The sequence below is a fragment of the Peromyscus eremicus genome, chromosome 1, assembly GCF_949786415.1.
Source record: "Peromyscus eremicus chromosome 1, PerEre_H2_v1, whole genome shotgun sequence".
NCBI lineage: Eukaryota > Metazoa > Chordata > Mammalia > Rodentia > Cricetidae > Peromyscus > Peromyscus eremicus.
Genome location: NC_081416.1, coordinates 15409802 through 15432898, shown reverse-complemented (window position 1 = coordinate 15432898; position 23097 = coordinate 15409802). Strand labels below are relative to the sequence as shown.

The 23097-nt window shown below is 42.2% G+C and overlaps 1 protein-coding gene and 1 pseudogene across 2 annotated transcripts in view; one reads left to right on the top strand and one right to left on the bottom strand.

Moving 5' to 3' along the window:
* Cnnm2 (cyclin and CBS domain divalent metal cation transport mediator 2) overlaps positions 1-23097 on the top strand; it is a 135965-nt gene that overhangs the window by 2934 nt on the left and 109934 nt on the right. The window lies entirely within an intron of this gene.
* On the bottom strand, positions 8829-8970 carry LOC131903196 (small nucleolar RNA SNORA70; annotated as a pseudogene).

The window sequence follows — 23097 nt, the reverse complement described above, 5'->3', positions numbered from 1 at the left end:
ACTAATGGGGTCGCTCCCCTGACAAAAGCCATGTGTACCTGGTGACAGTTCACTGGATGAGGTCATTTGAACATACAGTGTGTGTGCTTGTCCTCACTCCCTTTTCTTGGATGAATGGTGTCCTCTCTGGAACAAGACCACAATGCAGTAATTTTCATATAAAAAAAATAGAGCAGAATGTGCTTCGGGGCTTAGTAATTTGCATTTAAAAGCAGGAGGAGAAAAAGAAAATGTCCAGTATCTCTAGCTACAGAGCTTTTGGGGTATCCATTCACTGCCAAGCTGTTTATTAGAGCATAGAGCTAGCTAGTGTCTTCCTTCACTCTGCAGCACAGGAAGATGTCTTGAATGCTTTAGGATGCCCCTGAATTCCCAGTGCTGGTACAATTTCTGTCCTTCTTTTGTTGTTTTGTTGTTTAAAGTTTTTACAAATTACCTTATAGATTTGTAATACTAGACTGAGTCAGGCATGATGATGTGTACCTGTGGTTCCAGCTACAGGGGAGGCTGAGGCTGAGGCAGGAGGATTGCTTGAGAGTAGAGTTCCACATAGGCCTAATTCTTTAAAACCGAGCCAAACCGAACCCAACAACCACTGGTTTGTACTCCCTGCTAGAGGCTTTCTTTACTTCTGTATCTTTTTTCTTTTAGAACTGGTTGTTTACTTCCTACTCCTACTCAAAGTTTAAAAAATTGTATATTATTTTGAAATTTGTTATTGGTTGGTTGTGCTTGAACCACTTTTCTGTGGCTGATTTAATTTTTTAATTTTAATTTTAGGAGGAGTTGTTTTCCCTCAGAATCACCTCTTATTGGTACCCCTCTCTTCAGGGTCTGGCCGAGACGTTCCTATGTAATTGACCATTTTGAAGTCATGACCCTCCTGCGTCAGTCTTCCAGCTGTTGGGGTCCCAGGTGCTCACCACGCAGCCTGGCTCTCAGTTCCTTTTGAAATGTGTTCTTCAAACGATAAAATGTTCTAGAATATTAACACCTACGACTTCACTTTAGTTCTTATCCAAGGAGATATGCAGTGTTTGGTTAAGAAATAGAGCAAATGCTGGGTGGTGGTGGCACACGCCTTTAATCCCAGCACTCAGGAGGCAGAGGCAGGTGGATCTCTGTGAGTTCGAGGCCCACCTGGGCTACAGAGTGAGTTCCAGGAAAGGCGCAAAGCTACACAGAGAAACCCTGTCTCGAAAAAACAAAAAAACAAAAAACAAAACAAAAAAAAGAGCAAATGGAAGAGACGTTCAGTCTAGTAACTGATTCTGAAAAGCAAAGACAGTTGGTGGCAAATTGGAGATTTAAGCCGTATTTTTAAAAGGACAGAATGGCTGTTTGCTACTTAAACAATTCCCTTTGATTTTTAAAAAATGAATTTGGTCAATTTAACTTTATAATCACTTACATTAGTTCTGTTTTTTTTTTTAATTAAAATTATTTATTTAATTTTATGTGTTTGTGTGTATGCCTGAGTGTATGTGTGTATATGCACCAAATACTTGCAGAGTATTCAGATCCCCTAGAACTGGAGTTGTCAGGTTGTGAGCCAGCTGCCGTGTGGTTGCTGGGAACCACATGCAGGTCCTCTGCATGAACAGTAAGTGCTGGACTACTGAGCAGCCTTCAGCCCCTGTTTTTTTCTTTTAGAAAAAAGTTATGAAACCACATTCAACTCTCAAGCTCTCAAAAAAAAAAAAAAAAAAGAAAAGAAAAGAAAATGAAAAAACCCACAGAAATTGAAACAAGGACATTTATATTTTGATAGCAATATATTTTGACAAATTAAAAAATATTTTGTATTGGTTTTACCAATTCACAACACTCTTTATAATGGAATAATATAAACATTTACATATTATAAATGATGCTATATTTGGCATACTAACAGAAAGTTGTAATTAAATTTACAGGTACTTTTAAAAGCAGGTATTAATATATTGCCCAGGTATTAGTTCTTTTTAATGTATGAGAAATAGTTCACCTGATTTTCTAATTCAGATGTAACTGTTTTTCTAATGTATTGGGGATTGAACTCATGGCCTCCGTGGTAGGCAGGCCCTTTACCAGTGGGCTTGCCTCATCTCTGAGAAATAATTAAAAAATTTTAAAGTTTATTTATTTATTTATTTGTGTGTGTGTGTGTGTGTGTGTGTGTGTGTGTGTGTGTGTGTGTGTAGAGAGATGAGAGGACAACTTGTGGGAGTTGGTTCTTGTTGGGGAACATCATTTTAAGGTGTGTTACTTTTGTGTATGTTGCATTTGTTTAACTCTGTGAAGCTGTGTTACTTTGTCTGTCTAAAACACCTGGTGATCTAACAGAGAGCTGAACAGCCAATAGCAAGTTAGGAGAAAGGATAGGTGGGGCTGGCATGCAGAGAGAAGAAATAGAAGGAGAAAATCTGGGAGGAGGAAAGTAGGAGGAAGATGTAGGAGGCCAGCCACCCAGCTACACAGCCAGCAACAGAGTAAGAAAGATATACAGAAGTAGAAAAAGGTAAAGCCTAGAGGTAAAAGGTAGACGGAATAATTTAAAGTTAAGAAAAGCTGGCAAGAAACAAACCAAGCTAAGGCCAGGCATTTATAATTAAGAATAAGCCTCCATGTGTGATTTATTTGGAAGCTGGGTGGTGGGCCTCCAAAAGAGCAAAACTACCAATAACATTTTGGCGCCCCACATGGGGTGCCAATTGTTGTCCTTCTTTTAAACTGTTGCTGCCTTTTAAGCCATGGCTGTCCTAATCAGCAACTGCAACTCTGCCACTGCCAGCAGCAGTTAGGCTGCAAAGGCCACAGTCTGAGGGGACTCTGTCCCCTCAGGAACCGACTCTTTCAAAGCTACCAAGGGACTTAATCTAAATCTCTGTCCTTCTAAAGAACTCAAGAATTCTGCTCCTCAGAGAGGCAGAATAGCAAGTTGCTCACCTCCTCTCTTTGCTCGAGTCTCACAAAAAGCCCTCGTCCTTCTCCTCACCCCCACTTAAAAGCCATTCTCCACCTGGCTTCTCCTTACCACTTCTGCCAGCTAGTTGCTGACTCAGCCTCCTGACTGCAGGTGAATTTTATTTAATCAAACAAAGGTAACACATCTCACATCATTAAACAAATGTTCCAGAGCATAAACAAAAGTAACACACCTTAAAATAATATTCTACAACAGGTTCTCTCCTTTCATCGCAGAGATGAAACTCAGGGGTCAGGCTTGGCAGCACCTCACCAGATCCTGCTGTCATTTGTGATAAATAACACATGGTGTGTGGGATGCTTTGAAAATGCTCTTCCTCTTCCTCTCCCCTCTTATCTCCATTTCTAAAAAACAGAAAGAGAACAAAACAAACACTCCACAATCCCCCTGTAACCCCAAACTGGTTAGATCATTAACCCAAATCTCATTGGAAATTCCCTGCATAATTGAGCTGGTTTCTGTTGAAGCTTTTCTTGTCGATGTTGATAATCAGTCTGGTTTAGTCTTCACCAAGGTGGTAGGAATAAAAGGTTTGGGAATTGGAAAGAGATGCTCCCTTTATGTAAGCATCTTGAGTGTCTCCTTTCTAGTGGCCAGGACTTTCTTTCTTTTTTTTGGTTTTTCTCAAGACAGGGTTTCTCTGTGTAACTTTGCAATTTTCCTGGAACACACTCTGTAGCCCAGGCTGGCCTCGAACTCACAGAGATCCGCCTGCCTCTGCCTCCTGAGTGCTGGGATTAAAGGCGTGCAGCGCCGCTGCCGCCGCCGCCGCCGCCGCTACCACCCCCCCCCCCTGCTGTGGCCAGGACTTTTAAACTGTCTGTAGGTAACATGTAGTTTTGCTTGAGAGTGGAAGGTAGTAATGGTACTAATGTTATAATTTGATCATCATGGTGGTGATAAAGATGGTTTTGTGCTGTTACTGTCTGCCAGGCACAGGGCCGAAGGCTTCTGTGAAGAACCCTGTTGAAATCTCATGTCTGAATGCAGTGTTATTGCTCTGTTACCAATGACCACAACTGAGGCTTGGATTGAATTGATTTGTTCGAGGTCACATAGTAATTCACTGATTTGGGGTTTTAACTTATGTCTGTGTGACATCAGAATTAGCTGTTTTTGTTTTTTGTTTGCTTGTTTATTCCATGGGCTGAGCTACACCTCTAGCTCCAGAACTCACTCTCTTAATCATTCTCTTATACTAGTTTCGAATACTGATATTTGCGTTATTTTAAATTTATTTTTATTTCATGTTTGAGTATGTATGGGCACTATGCTTATACCTGGTGCCTGTGGAAGTCAGAAGAGGGTGTCAGATGCCCTGGAAATGGAGTTAAGGATGGTTGTGAACCACCGAGTGGGTGCTGGGAACTGAACCTGGATCTTGTACAAGAGCAGCAAGTGCCCCTGAGCACTGAGCCATCTCTTCAGCCCCAGTATTTCTGTTTTAATGAGTGTGAGATTGATCTGGGCTTTTATCAAAACATTGCCTCAGAGCTTTTTGGGCAATAGGCCTCTACATGTGTTTATATGAAATGTGTTTTTGTTGCTTTTAGAGCCGATGCTTTGGTGATAGTGGATAGAGAGAGGTTGGTGCCCTCTTTTTAAATATTGTAATTTGCCCAAGCTTTTGCTTGTATGACCCTAATACCAAGAAATTGTTTTTTGAGAGTTACACACCCAGCCCCGAGGTTCCTTTGAGGCTGTTTTGCAGTGACATTGTACTGCTCTAGTGTGCTGGTTTACAACTGCTTTCTTTTTATGGTTTTGTGTATATGAGTGTTGTTTTCCCTTCGAGATAGGGTTTCTCTGTGTAGTTTTGGTGCCTGTCCTGTATATGAGTGTTTTGTCTGCATGTAGGTCTGTGCACCACATGCATGCCTGGTGCCCAGGAGGTGGTGAGCCACCAGGTGGGTGCTGGGATCTAACCTGGCTCCTTCGAAACAACAAGCGCTCTTAACCATGGAGCCAGCCCTCCACCCCTACAACTGGTTTCTAATGGTTAAGTTATATAACAGCGTTTCACCTGCTTCCTTCCCTGTTTCCCTTTTGAGTCACATAATAATTTGTCAACCCGAGTTTTCTGTTTCAGCCTTGGTTTTCTCTCCTTTTTTTTGTAGCTGCCATATTAATACTTGGTTGCTAATGGCCATCCTTTTCAAGCCCTCTCCTCACAGCTCCACAGGTCATTAGTTTTGTAGTTGCTGATAAATCCAAATAAGAAAAGAAGCTCAGTAAGTCACAACAGAAGATGATGAGAACCCAAGAAAACTGTCTAAAGCAAAACAATGTAGTGGGAAGAAAGACTCAACAAAAAGCTGCTTGTTTGGTGTTCAGAAAGCATGTCAGGCCCCTCCTTTTCCTGTTATCACCTTCTTATCAAAAGATTGTGGACTCTAGCCACCCAGTTGTCTACACCGAGGTGATCTGAAGAATTAGTAACCAGTTATTGGGTTTTTTTTCCTTTCTTTTCCTCCTCCTTTGTAACAGTTACATTCCAGTATTGCAGGACATATGGTTTATAGCTGTTTAGGACTTACTTGGTGGGGTTCTCGTCTGCCTGTGATTTAGTTAGAAATAGGTGAACATCTAGTATTCTTCAGAGCAAGGATGCGTGTATAATTTCCATTTCAAACATTGGTATGGACTGTGGAGGTAGCTCAGTTGGTACGGTGCTCATCTGGCACGTACACAACCCTGGTTTCAATCCCAGCACCACATAAATTGGGCATGGTGGCACATATTTGTCGTCTTAGCACTTGGGAGGTGGAGACAGAAGGGTCAGGAGTTCAAGGTCATCCTTAGCTACGTAGTAAGTTTGAGCCCAGTCTGGGGTATGTGGGACTCTATCTCAAAACAAAAAACAAACAAACAAAAAAACCCATTAGGTACATAATTCTCTGTTTCTGTAACTCAGTAAGTCTTTCCCTATGACTATGTTAAGCACTTAATATGGAAATATTTTTTCCCCTCACCAAATTTGATGTTCTACTTGTCTAGAATGTAGGAGAATGTTTTTAAAAAGGTGTGAATGGTATCAAAGGGAGTGGATCCGTATATTTCTATCATCTAATCTTTTTGTGTGCAGTACCATACATTAAGCTATTGTAATTTTGCATGCTTTTCTAACATAATTGAGAAGTCAAAAGAGTATAGAATCGGAGTGAGAAGGTGTGCAGCCTGAAGATTTTCTAGTCCAGTGTTTGCCGATGTTTTCACCAGGTGACAAGACTCTTTTGGGTCACTTATAAGATCCTCAGTGTCACTCAGAGACTTCGTGACTGTAGGCTCTGGGGAATGGGCTGTGGAATCCACCATTGTTAAGCTACCCTGAGGATGTTCATAGGGCAAGGCCTCTGTGGCAAACAGTTCCTCAACGCCTGAACAAGGAAAGTGACCCCTGGAGAGGAAGGATGTGTTTGGGGCCATGCCCTACTACCTTGGCGCATCCACTAGACCAGAACTCATGCCCCTGACTTCTAGACTGGCATTCTTTCCATACTAAGGGACCAACCCTCCCTTCCCCAATTCAGAGTTAAAGGTTAGCCACATCATTGAGAAATGGAGTTTTCAGGTTCTCATTGGTTTTTATCTTGTGACTTTGATGTCAGTATTTTAGATATCTCGCGCTCAAACAATCGTCAACTGGCATTTTGTTACGTAGATAATAGGTCTGATTGTGTGATCGGATTTTATGTTGTGTTTTACTTTAGCTTAGTTGATATTGAGATTTTATTATGATCAGAGTGGGAGTGTGTTTGGGGACGTGGGTATTGCTTTGTAGATTGCTCAAAGCCTTCAGTTGTTAAATACAAGTACACCTTTTGATTTAGTGACGTATTTTCTCATTTCTCATTAGCTGGTTTTCTTTTTAGAGTGGTGAAGGTTGGTTTGGGTCTGCAGGGTAGCAGTTCCTTGACTCTCTTCATTTCTGCCCACTGACATTTCTGTTGAGGTGTTCATCAGGGCTGGAGTGTCCCACAGTGGCAGAGCATGTTCCTGAGTGCATTGAAGCTCGCTCCTCTTTGTGATTATTGTATGCACTTTACTTCACCCCCTGCCCCTTTTTTTGAGACAGGGTTTCTCTGTGCAGCCCTTGCTTTTCTGGAACTCTCTCCACAGACCAGGCTGGCCTCGAACTCACAGAGATCCGCCTGCCTCTGCCTCCTGAGTGCTGGGATTAAAGGTGTGAGCCACTGCTGCCGACTTCCTTTGAATTTTTGAAATGCACAATGTAAGCCAAATTCTGATAGAAATCATCCTTGATTTTTAGAAGTTTTTGTGTAAATAGTGCCTAGAGTTGGACTGGGTACAGCCTGGATAAATCAGGCAAGGACCTTGTCAGGCGTTTTTTCTTGGGTTTTGTGGGATTTCCATATAGTGCTGGCCCCTCCCCGCAAAGGGCCTCAGAGTCATTCAGGTCCTGAAACATTCCATATGCTTGTGAGGGCCAGTTAATTTTAATGGTTAGGAAATTTAGGTACAATTAAAATAACATTAACCAAGAAACCCCACAGAACACACTGAGGCAACATCATTTTTATGTTTTTATTTGCTGTTGAATTGTTTAAAAATTTTTTTAATTTATTTTTATTTTATGTTCATTAGTGTTTTGCCTGCATGTATGTCTGTATGAGGGTGTCAGATCCCCTGGAACTGGAATTACAGACAAGCGTGAGCTGCCATGTGGGTGCTGGGAATTGAAACCGGGTCCTCTGGAAGGGCAGCCAGTGAGTGCTCTTAACTGCTGAGCCATCTCTTCATCCCCGAATTATTTAAAATTTTAAAGAACAATTAGATGTTTACTATGGTTTTGAATAAAGTAGCATCAATATAAAAAAGTAAATATGTAATAAAACAATGTAAAATATGTTTTTTATATTGTTATATTATTGGTAGTGAACTTTAATTCTATTAAGACTTGTTTGGCATAGAAAGAATATTTATCAAACTTAAATACATAGAAAGGGATCACTGAGATTGTCTACAATTGAATTAAATAGATGGAATACTGCCAGTTACTTATTTTTGCTCTTCTTGAGATGGTGTCTGACTATGCAACCCGGGCTGACCTTGAACTTGAAATCCCACTGCCTTAGCTGCCTAAGTTCTGGGATTATAGATGTGCACCACCATGTCCAGCTGCACACAATTTAGTTTAGTATTTGTTTTCAGCCCCCTTTGCTCAGAACACTCAAACAGGAACCCCCAAATGCTGTGAGCATTGAAGGAGAGCCACCAAGAAGTTCTTTGGTTTGACATCACGTGGATTGACAATTCTAGAACATCTACACTGATGGAAATTTGGGGTGGCTGGCTTGAGAACAGGGAGGTGGGGGGCTAACAGCAAGTGACCTTTGTGGATGGAATATATGCTCTTAGGCCAGATTAGGTGGAAATGGACAATGGCGGCGTCAACCACTTCCCCTCTTTTGATTTTATTTACTTATCTATCTATTTTCAGACTTGATGTGAGATTTCTTAGTAAACACGACTGATGGGGTGTGTGACTCCACACAGTGCAAGCCGTCAGGGGTACAGAGTCTGCCCCTTGTCCAGGGCCACAGCTGGGGATGTATTTGACCCTATGTGAGCTGCCTCTCAGCTCCCATGTCTTCAAATTCATCTGTATTCAATGGTGAAGCCCTACTTCTCTGAGATGTGGATCTTCTGGTGGCCAGGGACCTTGCACTTGGCTTTACACAGAACCTCAATCACATGTTCCTTACTCCACAGCTTGGTGCAGATGGACCTGATGACCTGGTCAAGTCACATGCCCTGGGGCTTTCCAGTGGCACCCACATACCTGTCTGGAGTCTAGGTTGGGCAGAGCATTAAGGTCAGATACATGCACATCCAGCAGAAAACTCTCCAGGGTTCCTTGGGGGACCTGTGCAAGCAACAGGATGTATGTACTACCAAGGAGGCTGCAGTTTGTAGCTATTGCATACTGTCCCATGCCCTCCATGTGAGGAAAGAAACCCTGTTGGCTTAACTGCCCGCAGCCTTCCCCTGTTTCGTATCAGTGCTTCCACTGATCATAAATACTGTACTGACTGGGGTCTTCATCTCTCACACTTGGTGTCTTCATACTGATGGACTGTCAGACCTGGCCAGGGTGATTCTTTTTGACTTCGCATGCTGCAGGAAGGATGCGGCTGGTTAACATAGTTAAGAAAAGTAGGCTTCCCTTGGATCTGCTTTGGATAGTAACTTACCTCTTTGATCCTAGTAGAAAATGGAGATGGTTTCTAACTCATATAACATACAGTAAGAACTAATGTGAGCCAGGCAGGGTGGTGCACACCTGTAATCCTAGTGCTTGGGAGGCTGAGGCAGGAGGATGGTGATTTCAAAGCCAACTTGGGAAACACAGCAAGACCTTGTCTCAGAAAAAGAAAAAAAAAAAAGTGAAAATAAATACAAACATGTTCCTAACAGAACTTGGAAGTTAATGCCTAGTTAGTTATTTTTATATTCTAACAGTGCTTTATTGACAGTTGCATGTAGTGGCAAGAACAGATTAAGGTCATACTACTGAAACAAAATTCCAGACACTGGGTAATTTGTACATAAGAGGAACATGTTTTCCCCAGTCTAGAGGCTGGGAAGTTCAAGATCGGGGATTTGGTGTCTAGTAAAGGCTTTCTTACCTTGTCCTCATATGACAGAAAGTGACAGATCAAAAAGAGCCTTGGGCCGGTTCCCTCCAGCCTGGCGATAAGGGCCTGAGTCATTTTTGAGGCCACCCTCATGACCTGGCCTGCCCTGAGGGCCCCAGCTCTTAGTACCCCCATGGTGGGGATTAGGTTTCAACATGGATTTTTCATGGACCAGTTCACAGTAGCAGTTCTCAGTCCGGACTGGAGATTGACAGTCAGGGGCTTATCCTGGTTGTAAATGTTAGAATCTTATAAGAGACTAATTGGTGTGCCTCCCCCCCCCCCCCCGCTCCCATTCTCTTCTATGGAACAGTTTTTCTTTATTTGTTATCATTATTGGTATTTGTATATGTGTGCCCTGGTGCAAATGTGGCAGTTAGAAAAGCTGGTCTTCACCTTCCTCCACGTGGGTACTGGGAATTGAATTGGGATCGCTTGGTGGCAAGCCCCTCCATCCACTGGCTGTCTCATCCACTGGCTGTCTCACCAGCCCTCTTCAGTGTGGTTGAATTCTGGGCCCGCCCTTTCCCGACTGTTTGCTGACTTGACAACCTGATTACAATTGATTACATGTTCTAATTTCTCTAAAGTACAAGTACGAGGATTACAAGATCACTTTGTAACTATAGGCGACAGGAAGGGACAACAAGAATGAAAATGTCTACAGCAAGTTTCCATGGATTTTGAAAGCCCTTGAATGTCCCAGGATTGAATACAAAAGGAAATTCTCAGATTACTCTGATAAAATGGTTTCAGCATTGATTATATCAGAAGTGTAAAAACAGTGATGTTAATATAGCAAGTTTTGTATCACTTGGAGCAGTGTAGTTGTGACACTTTTGAGAGGCATTCAGGACTCCTACAACTGTCCTTTGGGTTAGCAGTTTCCTGAAATCTTTATTCAGCAATTCAAGGAAAGAAAAGGGTCATGTTGGCCTTCATATTCGTGTATGTTGTAACATTACCTATGAATGGTGAAATAACACATGAAGATAGGGCACAGAGGAGACGTTAAGGGAATTAGAGCTGTCAGCTAATTACAATCATTTAATGATAATTTTGAAGGCTGTTTGGGAAATGTAGGGTGATTATTTGTAAGGATTATAGACTTGTAAAAATACGCACATGCCTAGACTAGACGGGAATGTGAAAAAAGTACAAGTAGTTGGTGGGTATGGGTGGGGTGACCACAGCTGACCTTTGCAGAAATCTACTTGTTAACTTTGTACAAGGATACACTTGGAAAAAATTCAGATCTGCTAAGAACGTTATGTGTCCTGATCTTGGAAAAACTCACCTTTGCTCATGCTAGGGAACTCAATATTACTTCATTTCCCCTGGGAGGATTTTATTGCTGACACAAATAGTTTTTTTTTTTTTTTTTTTTTTTAACAAATTTTAAAAATAGGGATGCAATTTAGCCCTTTAAAGCACATGGGCTGGTGAATTTAGTGTATTCTCAAGGTTGTGCAACCATGACTACTGTAATGGTTTTCATCCCCTCCCCAAAGAGCCCCTCCACCTGGAAGCAATCACTCCCCACTTCCTGCTCCCACAGTCTCTGCTCCCCCTATCTGTTTTCTGCCTATCTCTGGGTGATCCTATTCTGGATATTACATCTGGATGAAGTGCAGCCTCAGGGCTGGCTCCTTTTTCTCAGCAGAACTGTATTTATGGTTTGTTCACAATACAGAGTGAATCAGCACCTCACTCTTTTTGATGGCCAAATATCTCATCTCAAGGATTTTTTTTATTTTTTGAGACAGGGTTTCTCTGTGCAGTCTTGGCTGTCCTGGAACTCGCTCTGTAGACCAGGCTGGCCTTGAACTCACAGAGATCCTCCTGCTTCTGCCTTCTGAGGGTTGAGATTAAAGACATGGGTCACCATGGCTCAGTTCATCTCAAGGATTTAACACATCTTGTTCATGCATTTACTTATGGATAGACATCTGTGTTATTTGCATTTTTTGCCTTTTGAATAATGTTGCTGTGAATGTTGATGCACAGGTTTTTGTGTGGAAATAGCTTTTCAGTTCTCTTAGGTAACTATGTAGGAGTCACATGGTTACTCAGTTGTTAACTTTCTGAGAAATTTCTAAGTTCTTTTCCAAAGTGACTGTCCCATTTTATATTCTTACCAGCTGTGTACGAGGTTCCAGTCTCTTCATACACACACACACACACACACACACACACACACACACACACACTCTTACTCACACACCCTTTATAGACATGCTAGACAATGTGAAGTGATATTTCCTGTGGCTTTGATTTGCATTTTTGCAGTTGTAAAGATGTTGAACATCTCTTCTCGTGTTTACGGCCGCTGCTATATCTTTGGGGGATGTCTGTGTAGTTCCTTTGCCCATTTCTTTATTTATATATTTAAATTGTATAATAATGTATGTGTACATCTGTGTGTTGGTGTGTATATGTGAATGCAGGTGCTCACAGGGGTCAGCATCAGATCCCTTGGAGCTGCAATAACTGGTATTGTGATCTGCTTGACATGGGTGCTGGGAACTGAACTCCAGCCCTCTGCAAGAGCAGTATGTATTCTTAACTGCTGAGCCATCTCCCTTTGAATTTTAAGAGCTCTTTTTTATATGGGGAATGCTAGTCAGGTATCAGATATATGATGTGTAAATATAATCCCATTCTGTGAGTTATCTTTTTGCTTTGAAAAGGGAAAGTCTTAAAGTCAGTAAAGCCAATTTATCATTTTTCTTTGGTCATGTCTAAAGCACAGTTGCCAGGTCCACAGTCATGAAGATTTATGCTTATGTCTTGTCTTTGAGTTTTACAGTTTTAGTTCTTACACTCACATACACTCAGGTCCTTAATCCATTCGGAGCTAATGTACACAATGTTAGGTAGGGTTCAGTGTCATTCTCTTGAGTGTGACTGTCCGGTTGTCACAGTACATTTGTTGAAGAAGATCTTCTTTCTCTATTGCGTTGTCTTGACATCCTGTCAAATATCAGTGGGCCATAAAAATGAAGGCTTATTTCTGAGCCTTACATTCTTCTTGATATTCTTAGGCTGATACCACACTTTCTTGGTTCATGTAGCTTTGTAATGAGTTTTTAAATTGGGAAGTATGCACCTTTCAGTTTTCATGGATCAACTTGTGCATTTCTATAAGCGGTAGGGACTCAGTGCATCTTTAGTTCCCTTTGGAGAGTGTTGTAACATTGATAATAGCAAGTAATTTCTGTTTGTTGAGTTTATTCCTAAGTATTTAATTTGTTTTTTATACCACAGTATAATGGAATTCCTTTATTAATTTTGTTTTCCAATTGTTCATAGCTAATGTATAGAGATACAAGTGTTTTTGTACATTGATCTTATATTCTGCAACCTGTTGAACTTATTAGATAAAAATGGTTCTTAAAATAGAAAAATGTTTTTAAAAACACATGAACTTGTGAAGCCAGCCTGGTCTACAGAGAAAGTTCTAGGATAGCCAGGGCTACACAGAGAAACCCTGTCTTGAAAAACCAAGAAAAAAACCCAAAAAACCCAAAAAACCATCATATGAACTTCTTGGCCTAGAGACATGGTTCAGTGGTTAGGAGTATTTGCTGTTCTCACAGAGGATCTGGGTTTGGTTCCTAGCTCCCGTTTGGAGGCTCACAGGCTACTCTAACTCTAGTTCTAAGGCATCTGATAGTGCTGTCTTCTGGCCTTGGGCACCAGGCATGTATATACATAGATGCAGGCAAACACTCATACACTTAAAAATAAAACCTTTAAAGTATTTTTGAAAGCCAGGCGGTGGTGGTGCACACCTTTAATCCTAGCACTTGGGAGGCAGAGGCAGGCAGATCTCTCTGAGTTCGAGGCCAGCCTGGTCTACAAAGGGGGTTCCAGGATAGCCAGTGCTGTTACACAGAGAAACCTTGTCTTGAAAAACAAAAAAACAAAAAAAACCCAAAAAAACAAAAATAAAACAAAAATTTTTGAAAAACATCTGTATTCCTTGGGATTATTTTATTGATTTGTTTCATTAGATTATAGTAGATTTTGTATTTTTCAGTAAAACATGAGCCATGGGGGAGCTGGGAATGTTGCATAAGTGATAGGGTAGTTAACATACATGAAATCTTGGGTTAGCTCTCCAGCACTGGGTAAAACAGGTGTGGTGGTAATTCCTGTAATTCTTGTACTCAGAGGTGGAGGCAGGAGGATCAGAAGTTCAAACTCATCCTTAGCTTCATAGCAGTTTTGAGGCCAGCCTGGGTTATGGGACTGGCTAGAATTTGGACAGTTTTTATGGTTTTGTAGCAGAGCAGGGATATGTGAGGAGTTCAGAAAGCAATCCAGCTAATATCTAAATTGTTTGACAGTGCCTTCTTCAGAAGATCACTCCCCAAGGGTGTTCTCTGCAGAGGCTAGAGGAGGCCTGGCCTTTAGTTAGCACCTTCCAGAGTACCACCACCAGTTTCCAAGTCACTAGAAAAGAGAATGGATCTCTGCAGTACTGAGTGGAATCTAGGCCTCATGCACACCAGGCCAGTGTTCTTGGAGCTACATCCCAGCCCCCTCATCCTCCCTTCCTCCCTCCCTCCCTCCCTCCCTCCCTCCCTCCCTCCCTTCCTCCCTCCTTCCCTCTCTTCTTTCCTTCTTTCATTTTAAATACTGGCATGTGCAGAGTGGTAATCTGAGAGGATCACTGTTTTCCCTTGCAGCTAAGACAGCTGAGGGCATCTTGTGATCTTTACCGGAGTGTGCAAAGCCTCAGTTTTTCCGTTTGCCCGTCTGATCCTAAAAGCAATGTGCTGATTGACTCTGAGCCTCTGTAGAATGGCATTTGGTGTTTAGATAGTCCTGAGACTCAGGCAAGACTCGGGACTGTTTGAGTGGCCTTTGTGACGGAAAATTATGAAGACAACAAAACAATGTGCTCCACCATCTCTTCTATGGTGTGCTTTCTTTTGTCACCCATGGGTGTCCTTGATTTAAAGCTTATCAAGAATAACATCTCTGTAGAATTGATTCCTGAGTAGAGACCCCAGCTTCCCATTGTCTCTGCGTTGTGTACCGTCACCATCATTATGGCCTTGAAGACTTGGAGTTCTGGGAAACCAGAGAAATACAGTGAAACCTCCTGCTCTTTGTGTGTATGAAATAAAGGAACTTGGGGCTTGGGGGTTGCATTTGATTTCATGTTCTCAGATGAGCATCTTCCAGTTTATTGGAGTTGTTGGTAGCCTGCGAGAATACAGCTTTTTGATGATAGCTCTGATGAAATGAAAGGTTGGTGATGGGGTTCAGCTCCAGCTAGATGTGTACTTTAAGCACAAAGGTGCAGTTCTGAAGGGGACAGTTGAGATTCTGGGAACTGGTGCTTCCATGTGTCTGTAGTAATGGCCACTGCAAACCCAATCAAGATTGTCAAAAAGAGACAGAAGAATAAGAGCTGGAACCCTGTACTTGAAGTGTACTTAGAAGTTTCTAGACTGTCTTATACTGATTACTAAAATAAGAGGACTTTTTAACTTTGGTAAGGATCAGGTATTAGTTTCGTTCTATAAAATTTTGAATGGCCTCAGATAAACAATGTGATTTTTTTCTGACTCACATAGAAACACTCTAACAGTTGCAGTCATACCACGTAAGACATTTTGGCGCCCAACGTGTTGGCAAGAGTTTCTACCTAAAACCTGAGAAAAAAGATTCTAAAGCGGAGCTAAAAACAGTTCCTAGTTGTCTCTCTCAGGTTAGCAGCAGCCTGTGTGTTTGAGCTACTATGGTGGGTTCCTGGCATGCATGCTTGACCTGAAGTATGGTGGGAATGAGGCCTCTGCAAGTGGCACATTAAGCTGGGCCTCTGCAAGTGACACATTAAGCTGCGTGGTGGATTTAGCCTTTGCTAGTACAAAACAAAAAAAAGAGGTTTCTGGGCTACACGCTGCTTTGATAGAAGCATAGACCCACTATTTCTGAGAATTGATGGCTCCCAGAGCTGTCAGAAAATGTACCACCGCCATGTTGGGAAGCTGAAGTGGGCAGAGCCAGCAGCCACAGTGCCAGTGCCGTTTCAGTCTTAGAATGCTACAGTTTAAAGCAATAGGTTCAAGGTAATATAAAAAAATAAGCCACGTAAAGATGGCTACCACACAGAGAATATGGATTATGTTCTCTTTGATATTCGTAACTGAAGAAAAACATTTGATCGTAAAAGATGTTGAGTTAAACCAATATGTATATTTTAAAGATATCTTGACTTCAAAATTTGGATGTAAGGATATGTTGCTTTGGAAAGGAGGCTCTGCTTGTTTCCACAGAAAGCCAGAGGCTATGGATTTGTTCCAGATTAAGATACATCAGGTTTGACCAGCCAAGACCCCCTGAAAGGTCTCCGATGACACCAAGGCCCAGATGTCCAACATCCAGAACTGTTTCAAGGCAACTGGCTCAGACAATACACCCTCACAGACTACTCTATAATCCTAAAATTTTCTTTGTGTCCCCATAAGATACAGCGCCCCCCTCCAGCAGGAAGTAGTAAGGAAGCTATGCCCAAATTCCCAAATATACCAAGCTGGCTTTGGACATGTGTAAAAGTTAAAACCTTCCTTTTTTTAAAAAAAAAAAAAGAAAAGGGGAAGTTCTGTGGGATGGTCTGTATGTCAAATGTGTTGCTCTGATTGGTCAATAAATAGCCATTAGCCAGGCAGGAAGTATAGGTGGGACTAACAGAGAGGAGAACTGAGAGAACAGGAAGGCAGAGGGAGACACTGCCAGCTGCCACCATGACAAGCAGCATGTGAAGATGCCTGTAAGCCATGAGCCACGTGGCAAGGTATAGATTTATAGAAATGGATTAATTTAAGATGTAAGAACTAGATAACTAGAAGCCTGAGCCATTAGGCCAGTTTAAATAATATAAGCATCTGTGTGTTTATTTTATAAGTGGGCTGTCAGACTGCCAGGGCTTGGTGGAATTTGGAGAGAAAACTCTCCAACTACAACATTTTGGTGAGTGTGAAAGAACACAGAATGGTGGTCCCATCGGACTATGGTGGAGCAGAAAAACTGTTGCTGCTTAGGTTGTATGTTGGAGTGGAGTGCATTAGTCGTGTTTGTGGCGATGGTGGTACAGATGTGCCCACTGCACTGCCAATCATAGGAAAGCATGGCACGTCAACATACAGCGCTGTCTGATAATGGGTGACTAGGGTATCGGCTTATGCATCTATTATATTTCACTCTTTTATTATATATTATACATATACTCGTTTAGAGTGTATTCTTTTTTTTTCCCCCCAAGGCAGTGTTTCTTTGTGTAGCCCTGGCTGTTGCAGAACTCAATTTGTAGACCAGGCTGGGCTTGAACTTAGAAATCTGCCTGCTTCTGCCTCTGCTGGGATTAATGTGTGTGCACCGCCCAGCTACGGCAGTGTATTCTTCCTTGTAAAACAATGTACCATAAAGCATTCTGCTGTTCTGCTGTTCTGCTGTCAGCCTCTCTCGTCTCACATTTCTTGTTTCTAGATTGCGGTATGCTTTCTTCGTAACTTTGATTACATTGGTTCTTTGACAGATTCACACATGGATATCATCCGTTGTAGTCACTGTCACTCCTACCCCCTTGTTCCCCGCCCTTCTCTCTAGTCCTTTTGCTCATTTATTTCTTTTTATTTTATTTTGTGACCCGCTGAGTTTAGCCAGGGCCATCCGTGTGACAGACAATGGGTTTGAAGCTTTTCATTCGAGCCTAGTGGCTTCATCAGTGGCACTCAACTGAACACGATGGTTGCCCCTCCCCAAATCCATCAGTAGTCAATAGTTTAGCAAGGTTTGATTTCATTTTGCTTGTTCATGACCCAAAAAAGCAATAGGATATACTGTGTGTGTGTGTGTGTGTGTGTGTGTGTGTGTGTGTGTGTGTACATACCCTGTTGTGTGCTATTCAGGATGTTTGCATAATGACAAAATCACCTAGTGTCTCTGTCTTAAAGTAATGCAAGATGACGACAAATAGACTGTGTCTATTCTGTTAGCTAACTTCAGGAAAACAAGCATTTTGGAAGAGAAGTTGATGTTTGCCCTGCTGACAGACAGCATTGTGCCAAGTGTGTTGCACAAAGATTATTTACTCCGTTCCTGGGTATTTCAAAGTATCTACCAGGTCTGACCTGATTACTGAATGGTGAAGCCCACCAGTTAGTGCAGACTGCCGGCAGCATCTTTGTGCCTCCCTCTGGAGCAGGCACGGGCTGTGATTTCTCTTGGTGCTTGAGGATGTGTAACATGCTGGCGGAAGAACCTTAATTGGTTTAAGCTGGCTTAGCTCCCATTAGCTAAATATCCAACAAGTCAGTGGGATCATGCTTTCGCTGTGACCTCAGAAGGTCCCTCTCCAAGCTAGATGTTAGAGAAGGTGTGAAGGTTTGCTGTCCTTTCCACAGATGGCAGCAATGTCCTTTTCCTGCACTCATTCACCCAGCCTGGTAGCTTGAGGCCCTAGCCTTACTGAATGTTATAAATATTTCCATAAAGGTTACTTGGTCCCGTCACCTGTTCAAAGGTAAATGGAGGTATTTCTGGCAGAGTTTTGGATAATAGGGCAATCGTTACCCATTCTTTTGTTCTTTTTTCACTGCAAGATTTCTGAAGAAGAATCGTGACTTCCTTTCGTTGAATCTTCAGCTTGAATTCTCAACAGCCTGACTTCAGAGTCGCTTGGGTGACAGCACTGACATCTCGGGTGTCAGGCGTCCTCGCTGTTGGGCTCCTTGGCAGAGCTCGGCAGTGGCTGTGGACCACCCTCCCCTCCAGCCTGGCTCTCACCGTGCCTCTGCTCTCCTCCAGCCTGGCTCTCTCTTTTTCCCTCTCCTCCTGAATTTCTCTTCATTCCTAGTCAGCCTTTCCTGAGACTTTTGTCCTTGTCTTGAGCTTTCTCCGTCTTCAGAAAGCTTTCTTTGATTCATTTTTAATCAGTAAGCTTTATTCGTGTTCTAATAAAGAACTGTGGGTGACACAAAGTTAAATTCGACCCATTTCTGTTCTGTCATGTGTTATACATATGAATTGATACTGTTTTTCTCTTTGTATCTTGTTAGTGATTTGCTTTTGAAATGCTTCCTAAGGGTTTTTAGTTTTGTTTTAATTCCTACTGCTATCACCTAGACCCTTGGAATTCTTTTATTTGTGCCTGCTATGTTCTATATGCTCCACAAGTGCATTTTATTTTCAAATTAAATTAGTGTGGCTTTTTTTTTCCTTCTGTATTTTGCCACAAAGGCTTGCAGTGTAGCTTAGGCTGACCTTGAACTAGTGATGTCCTTGCCTCTGTCTCACAAAGGCTGGGATTATAGGTATGTGTCTATATGCTCATCTCATTAGTCTGTTTAAAATGAATTAGTGAGGGTCTCTCTCTCTCTCTCTCTCTCTCTCTCTCTCTCTCTCTCTGTCTGTCTGTCTGTCTTCTCGTCCCTCCCTCCCTCCCCCCTTCACCACTGTACAACTTCTAAGATGGTCTTCTTCACTTTGTTTCATAAAGCATACCTTAGCCAGGATGAACATCCTTGAATGTAGTGTTGGACCAGACAGACAGTGAAAAGCCTCCTCTCGTTACAGTAACATGACAGTGCCCTTCTTTTAATGTCAACAGAACCGAGATAGAGAAGAGTAATGCAGAGCTGTTGGGGGCCCATGAGGTGCAGACCCCTCTGGCTCCGTCCTTCCTTTTGCATCTGACTCACGGCTCCTGCACTCTGGCCTCCTGCATTTTGGCCACCGCTGCAGATACTCCAGCAGATACTCCAGCAGATACTCCAGCATGCTCCTGTGGCCTTGTGGCCACTGCTCACTTTCCCCGGAGTGTCCTTGCCTGCGAGAACATTGTGCCTGTCCGCCTTTCGCAGGTCAGGTTTTTATTCAGAGGCCACTTTAATAAGGCTGTGACATTCCCACCTAAAATTCCAGTCCCTTCCCCCAAACACTTATCTGTCCCTGTCCTTTTTATTTTGTCTCTTTTCACATGAGGACCTGGCATAGAGGGAGGGAATTGCTGAGGGAATATTATTGACATGTGGTGTGATTCGAGAGCTCTTTGTAATACCAAGGCTAGTGGTATAATTGTTCCAGAAGGTAATAGCCATATGTTTAGGAACCAGAATTTTCTTCTCTAGCCTTTCCCTATTGGCTCCACTCCAGATGTCTGTGGTCTCAGGAACCAGTTACAACGGAAAACACAGAGTGCTCATCCAAAAATTTTCTAAAAATTTTAATTATTTAAAAATTATGGTGAAATATCCATAGCATTAAGTTTTACATTTTAGATGTGCAAGTCAGGAATGTTAAAGGCTTTTTACAAGGCTTTGCAACCCTTGTAAAACTTTTTGAATCTTTCCAAGTGCAAACTGCGTATCCATTGAATGCTGAGTTGCTGTTCCAGGTGATCGCTCCCCACAGGCTCTGCTGAAAACCACTATTCTACTTTCAGTGTCTTTGTTTTTGGATTTTTTTTTTTTTTGAGAGAGAAAGTCTTACTATATAGATTTGGCTGGCCTGGAACTTGCTGTGTAGTCCAGGCTAGCCTAGACCCACCTGTCTCTGTCTGGGATTAAATGCATGTTCCACTACGCCCAGTCCTACCGTCTGTCTCTGACTGTAACCATTCTAGGGATCTTACAGTGGCACTAGATAGTATTGGTCCTTCTGTATGTGACTTATTCCACGTTCCTTCATGTCCTTGAAGCTCATCAGTGTTATGGCATGTATCAAAATTAACTGAATGTATTTTGTTTCATGTGTATGACACCTTTGGTGTGTCTGCTCGTCTTTCGATGGACACTGGTTACCTCTGCTATGTCCATGAACATGGGTGTTCAAGTATCTGAACCTCTGCTTTCAGCTCTGTGAGATACACACCCAGATACACACACACACATACACACACACACACACACACACACACACACACACACACACACACAGTCTCACCACCATGTAACTCTGGCTGGCCTGGAACTGACTGTATAGATCAGGCTGGCAATCCCTGTAATCAGACTCACAGAGATCCTCCTGCCTCTGCCTTCTGAGTGCTGGGATTAAAGGCATGCGCCACCTCACCCAGATTAAATATATATTTTAAATTAATTTATTTACTGTGTGTGAGGCACAAGTGGAGGTCAGTGGACAACTCAAGGGAGTCTATTATCTCCTCTACCCCAAGGATCTTGGGCATCAAATGCAGGATGCCAAGTTTGGCAGCAAGCACCTTTACCCAATGAGCCATCTTGCTGGCCCTGGATTTTTTAAAAAAAGATTTATTTATTTATTCATTTATTTATTTATTTAATGTGTAAATGTGTTTACCTTTGTGAGTTTATGTGCACCACATGTGTGCAAGAGCCCTTGGAGGCCAGAAGAAGAGGGTAGATCCCTAGGAACTAGAGTTACATGTGGTTGTGAACCTGGGTCCTCTGCGAAAGCATTAGGCACTTTCAGTGGCTGAGCCGTATCACCAGCCTCACTAAATATTTTAATAGCTGTGTGTGTGTGTGTGTGTGTGTGTGTGTGTGTGTGTGTGTGTGTGTGCGTGTGTAAAATAGGAACTGGAGAGATGGCTCCATAGTTGAGAACATTAGTCTAAAAGTCAGCATTGAGGATTGGTTAAGCATCTCCGAGTATATACACATGATAGAACAAGTTTAGTTAAAGTTCCCTAAGGTGGCATGCGTCTGTGGTCCCAGCTACTCAGGAGGCCAAAGCATGAGGATTTCTTGAGCCCACTTTGGGCAGCCGAGAGAGACCCTGTGTTTTATTAAAAAAGGAGGAGAAGAAGAGGAGGAGTCAGAGAGATGGCTCCGTGGGTAAAAGCGCTTGCTGTCAAGTCTGAAGCCTGAGTTCGAGCCCAGGACTTACGTGTGGAAGCAGAGAATTGATTCCTGTAACTTGTCTCTTGACCTCCACATGTGTACTCCCACAATAAATAAATATATATTTTTAAATGAAAAAAAGTCTAAAATATTCTGAAATGTTAAAAATGAGGTGATTGTTGTACTGGCTAGTTTTATGTCATCTTGACACAAGCTACAGTTATCTGAGAATGAGGGAACCTTAGTTGAGAAAATGTCTTCATAAGATCAGGCTGTAAGGAATTTCCTTACTTAGTGATTGGTGGAAGGGCGCAGCCCAACTGTGGGTGGTGCTACCTCTGGGCTGGCAGTCCTGGGTTCTATAAGAGAGCAGGCTGAGCAAGCCATGATGAGCAGGTCAGTAAGCAGCATCCCTCCAGGGCCTCTGCCTCAGCTCCTGCCTCCAGGTTCCTGCCTTGAGTTCATGCCCTGATTTCCCTCAATGATGGAATACAAACTATAAAATGAAGTAATCCCTTTCCTTCTCAAGCTGCTTTTGGTCATGGTCTTTTATTACAGCAATAGACACCTTAACTGTGACAGTCATTAAATTCATTGTATGCTTGTCTGTACTCCCTAAATTAAGCAGGCATTTCTTTGATTATTTGGAAGAAAATTAGTAAATATTCCTAGCATTTCTATCATCTCCTGCATAGACTCTAGATGCTGCTGAGAAATTTGAAGAGTTCCTCACTCTCTGGCTCCAGCCCCTGCCTTTATCTGCTGGCCAGAGCAGTTACTCCATGCTCATATGGTACATAGGTGTCAGTACCCACACGTCTGGCTAACACCTGCTCATGTTCCTGTCCATCTGAAACTGCTCAGCCTTTAATTTCTTGTTAAAATTCCCTTTTCCCTGTGGTACATATGCACAACGGAGTACTACTCAGCAGAGAAAAACAATGACAGCATGGAATTTGCAGGCAAATGGATAGAACTAGAAAAAATCATCCTGAGTGAGGTAACCCAAACGCAGAAGGACAAACATGGTGTGTACTCACTCATAAGTGGATACTAGATATAAAGTAAAGAACAATCAGTCTGCAACCCACAGAACCATGGAGGCTATATAGCAGGGGGGATCCTAGGATGACTGTGGCTTATAATAAGTTTTGGTTTTACTCAATCACTGGGCAAGCCTCAATGAAACATTTCACTTTTAGGATAAGAATTTGTACTGTATCAAGCTGATAATAGAAAAATAAATAAATAAATAAAAATGGGGAAAAAAAATTCCTTTTCCCCTGAAATGATCCTGGAACTTACATCCTTTCCTCTATGTCCTAAAATGAAAACTTGGTATTTCTTAATTTTCTTCAGGCTTTAAAGTCTTCCTGTTTTCATAACTATTATATTTACCCGAAAGATTCCTTTGCACTTTTCAACGTTATTCTCTTACCCTCCTCTGCAACCAAAGTTTAGTAACAGAGTGAATTCCTATAAACCATTCACCTAGGCTCACCACTTGTTAAGATTTTGTCAGGTGTCTCCATATGTGTGTGTGTGTGTGTGCAAATACATGTGTCTTTCTTTCCCGAACCACGCTCATTTAAATGTAGATTGTAGACATTAGGACACCTTACTCCTAAATACT